At 54.9% G+C, this 4,994-nt stretch overlaps 1 long non-coding RNA gene across 1 annotated transcript in view; it reads right to left on the bottom strand.

Moving 5' to 3' along the window:
- Positions 1-3,580: 3,580 nt before the first annotated feature.
- LOC119472471 overlaps positions 3,581-4,994 on the bottom strand; it is an 18,935-nt gene continuing 17,521 nt past the window's right edge. Inside the window, exon 2 of the long non-coding RNA XR_005201619.1 lies at positions 3,581-3,921. This is a non-coding gene — a long non-coding RNA (uncharacterized LOC119472471). The remainder of the gene's footprint in view (positions 3,922-4,994) is intronic.

A 4,994-nucleotide genomic window follows, 5' to 3' on the forward strand; every position in this document is an offset into this window, starting at 1 on the left:
AAAGAAAGAAAGAATCAGACACAAAGATGAAGCGCAAAAGTGAGATCGGAGTGAGACCCCAGGGGGCTGACAGCGTTTCCCAGCTGAAAGCCCAGCGCAGACTCTCACAGAGTCTTGCTCTGTTGCCAGGTGCCAGGCTGGAGTGCAGTGGCACGATCTCGGCTCACTGCAACCTCCGCCTCCTGGGTTCAAGCAATTCTCCTGCCTCAGCCTCCCAAGTAGCTGGACTACAGGTGCGTGCCACCATGCCCAGCTAATTTTTGTATTTTGGTAGGAAAGGGGGTTCACCCTGTTGGCCAGGATGGTCTCGATCTCTTGACCTCGTGATCCGCCTGCCTTGGCTTCCCAAAATGCTGGGATTACAGGCGTGAGCCACCGCGTCCGGCACAAGTGATTATTTTTAATAAGCAGGTGCTCAGTGTTTCTTCATAGAATAAAGATAGACTAAACAAGCAGATAGTGCCTGTTCAGCACTAAGACAGAAATAAGCTAGAAAGCACTCTTTGTGAGTCAGCAATGGGGACAAGGTCACGTATCCTGTTTTGGGAACTGGTTTAACTAGTGCATGACTGGTACATATTGTCTACTATTCTAGCAGTTTCCTGCCTGGGGATGGCTCAGTGTTCCTTGCCATCACCTCTCAGCAAACAACATGTACTCCATCACAGACATGTCAAGACCTTCTGCCATCAACGCCTGGCTAATTTTTGAATTTTTAGTAGAGATGGGATTTCTCCATGTTGGCCAGGCTGGTCTCGAACTCCTGGCCTCCCAAAGTTCTGGGATTATAGGTGTCAGCCATTGCACCTGGCCCGAACTCCCTTTTAGAGATATGGAGTCTCACACAGGCTAGGTGGTACTCAGAGGTCTATGCTCTTTGGCTGGGGGGTGGCTCCTGTCTGTCTTCGGTCCTGGGCTCTGTGCCTTGGCTGCTACGTGAGCCTAAGCCGGTTGGTCCCCAGTGGCAGGTTGATCACATCCAAGGACAGCAGCTCCTGCAGCTCCTCCCACCTGCCCTCGCAGCTGCAAGGGAGGCTTGGCCTCACCACCCAGGCATGGCCTGCCACGACCTCAGCTTCACACTACCTCCTCTCACCCCTTCAATGAGAGGGACACCAGCTCCAGAGGAGATGTTCTGGCACCAGAATTTGCCAGGGGCTAAGGGGCTGCAGATTGCTGCGAACTGGCCCCACCCTTGACCAGGAGGCCCAAGCCAGGGCTCCTCATGAAGGGTCCTCTCCAGCAAAGCTGACTGGCCTCCTGCCCCTCTGTCTCCTGGCTCCCCTCCCTGGCCCTGCACACTCATTCCTGCAGCCTTGTTGAGGTTTGGGGCTCCCTCCCCTCCATGGGAGCCCAGCTCTCCCTAAAGGATCCATGCCATCCTGCGACTTGAGTTTGGGCTGGGAAGACCCAGTGGGGCGTGGTGTTCTGAGTGGGCTCTGTGGGGTCAGGAGATATGGCCGGCCTCCCAAGGCCAGCTCTGTATACCTCTCTCCTGCTTCGGGCTGTTCCTTATGGGGCCCAACTTGTTAAAGGAGATTATTATAGTGACTGGCAGGGGCTCCCTGGGGAGCCTTGGGGCCAGGCAGGCTGTTCCAAGCTGCAGACAGAATCAGTATCATGGCTGGTGAAACTGACTGTGAACCCCTGACTTCCCTCTTGGGGATAAGCGGGGGCAGAGACTGAGTGAGGAAGAAACCATCTGCTCAGGATGGAAGCTGCTGCCTCTGCTGGTGCTGAGCCGGTGGATCCCTGGGGTCCAGGCACCTGAAGAGTGCAGGCTGACTCCCCTGTCCCACCCGGCCCCTTGTGGTCCCAGCCTTTTGCCTTCTTGCACAAGGGTCTGTTCATTTGGCCCTATCTTCCCTCCCCCCATCTCCAGCCCAGGCCTCAGGATTTCTGGCCTCTCTCCTTAGACCCCATCCCCTCAGCCCTCCCTGGTCCTCAGATGTGGAGAGGAGGGAGGCGGTGAGTTGATTCTGGGAGCCCTGGAAGGAAGAGGGCAGTGAGGAGTGTGCCTGAGGGACGGGGCCCCTCCAGGTAGGCCCCACAGCCTTGGGTACCGAGCCCCCAAGCTGTGCCTGGTGTCCCTCTCCTCCTCCCACGGGAGTGGCTTAGGGGCTAAATTATCAGCTGCCTGTGGCCCCTGGTCCCCTGCTATATTCCCAGGGCCCCAGGAGATGAGGGAGGGGATAGTTGGGCAGGAGGGCTTCTGGGAGAGGCCTGGGTGCTCCACCCAATGCCACCCTCTAGGAGACAAGACATCCCTGCTGGGGTGGGAGGAGAGGCCTGGAGCAGGGAGCCAGAAGGAAGCAGCGACACTGCAGGGACTCGAACCCTGGCCCAGCAGTGCTGGACGTGCCACCACCAGCGCCTTTTGCTTTTTCCTGCTCACTGTTTCACAGATTGAAAGGTGAAAAGCAAAACCTGAGTGTGGCCATGGGCACACTCAGTAAAAGAAACACCTGCGGCGGCTCCGCGCCTCCCTCCCTCCCAGGCCCACCTCCTGCCTTCCTCACTCCCCTTGCAAAGGCACCACCGCCTGGGACAGTGTCCCCCAGTGGCACAGCCACATGTGCCACATCCCAGTGTGCCACATGTGTATCCTGACTGAGGAGCATCAAGTCACACCAGCAAACCGAACACGAGGCACAGTCCTGCAGGTTCTGGGACAGTGTATGCAGTCACAAGCATCTCTGTGAGTATAGAAATTTCCAGAAGAGGTCTAGGAAACTTGAGAAGACATCTCTGTGTAGCAGGGCAGGATAGGTGAGGGGACAGGAATTTTACTTTCACTTTATACCCACGGCTTGAATTTTTGACTCTATGCAGATCACTTTTATAATTAAAGGCAAAAGTCTTTTCATCAGAACAGGAAATCTAAGACCTGGGGACACTTCTGGCACCCTGGCCTAGTGCAAATGGTTCTCTGGGTCTGCTGGGCCCCAAGCACCTGAGGTCACGCAGATGCCCTGCCTCGCCTTCCGTCCTCTGATCTCTCAGCCATGGTCAGCTGTGGGTTCCTTCCTGGGAACTGTCATGCTGGAAATGAAGTTGGAAGCACAGTGCCCACCGGCCTCTCTCCTGTCACTGACTAACCTGGAGTACAAGTTCCGGAGAGGACGGGTCCAAGTCACCAGGGCCCCAGGACCCAGAGGTACACGAAGCCCACCTGGACCCTCAGCCGCAGTCAGGACACCCTCAGTATCCGCGGTCCACAGCCCCAATGCTCCTGGCCCAGGCTCTGCCTCCCCTGGCCCCACGGAGGGTCCATGGGAACCCCGCATGAACTCTCTGTCCTCGTCTGAGAGTCCTGCTCCTGGAGTCCCTGCTGCCAGCGCCAAAGAGCTCAGAAGCCCTCCCCAGCAGGGTCCAGATGAGAAACAGGGGCTCAGAGAGGGCTATAGCCTGCTCAGGACACACAGGAGGTCAGGCCAGGCTGAGGGCTGGGTGCCTTGTACTCATCCTGATGAATCCGAGCAGTCAGCCCTCCACTTCTCCCCCACTTCTATCTCTCTCTCTCTCTCTCACTCACACACACACACAGGTCTCCCCCACTTTACACACACACACAGGTGTACACACACACACACACACACACACACACACACACAGTCTGGGGACTACCAGCTGGGCTCTGAGCCAGGCCTGCAGGCCTCAGACCTCTCAAAAAGGGCGGGGAACCTGCTGGGCCAACTGCCTTCAACCCCTCCCCCACTTCACTCATGCCCCGTCCCCCTCACATGTCCATCTCCCCTCACAGCCCCGCTTCCACTTCAGCCCCCAAACACACGGTGCAGGCACTTACTTACTGCAGCAGCAGAGAGGAAACGGTCACGGCCATCTAAGTCCCAACCTGCCGATGAGGCAACAAAGCTCTGGCCTACAAGGCCTCAGAAATGGGGGCAGTCAAAACCCACTCTGTAAGATGAGCAAAGAATTAATTCAGCGTGTTAGCCATAGGACCCTCGGGTGCATGCCGCGGGGAGAGTGAGCTACGTGGGGAAACGCGGCACTGGCTCTGGGAACCACTGCATTCAGCCAGTGAGCAGAAGTAAAAACAGTGGTGTGGACAGGGCCAAGGGGGAAATAGCAGCTCTAGAACCATCTGGGCACAGGGCAGTGAGGAGAACCAAGTGACTGGCCCTTCCCGCTGGCCAGTGGGGTTGCAAGCCAAAAGCTTTCTTCAGGAATAGAAGGGGATTTGCCCAAAGACATTTGTGACTGTACAATTCGTAACTACAAAATGCTGGTGTGGGTCCACATGGCCCAGGTAGCAGTGACAACCTGTCACCCTGGAAAGTCCCAGAAGACCTCAACCAGAACAGGTGGATTATTTCACCTGTTAAATACCAATTATATTCACCTGATAAATACCAATCACTACAGTATAAAATAAACACATGGACATAAGTGGAAAGCAGAAAAGATAAAAATCATTCCAAATTCAGCAGCTGAAAATAACCCCCAAAGATACTTCAGTCCAGTGCAAACAAGAAGACAGGAGTGTGTGCACCCATGTGTGGACAGCTTCGGGTCTGCACTGTCAACACCAGACATGGTGAAGTCCAAGCAGCAAGCAGGCCACAGACGGGGGAGTTAGCGCTGGGAATACTAGTGGATCGCCCTGCATCAACACACACGGAGCACACTGCTGAGCCAGCTCACGGCAAGTGGAGAGGCCCCAGGAGTGATGGTGAGAATGCAACTAACTTGTCATTGCACAGGATATGGCAGATCTGGATTTGACCAACAAAATTGGGAGGAACTGATCCAGATGTGGAATGTGACAGAGAATCCCTTCCCACTGCCATGGAACATTTATAAAAAGAATCACAACCTTAATCAATAAAGAAAGGGAGCCATACATCCAGAACAGCAGAGATTGCATAGGCCACTTCCCCAGACCACCATTCTAACTAGGGCCAAATTATACATCAGGCACAAACATATAGGAAATAAGATAAGGTCTTTTCTTTTTTTTTTTTTTTTTT

This window comes from Cebus imitator, unplaced genomic scaffold, assembly GCF_001604975.1.
Source record: "Cebus imitator isolate Cc_AM_T3 unplaced genomic scaffold, Cebus_imitator-1.0 Scaffold102, whole genome shotgun sequence".
NCBI lineage: Eukaryota > Metazoa > Chordata > Mammalia > Primates > Cebidae > Cebus > Cebus imitator.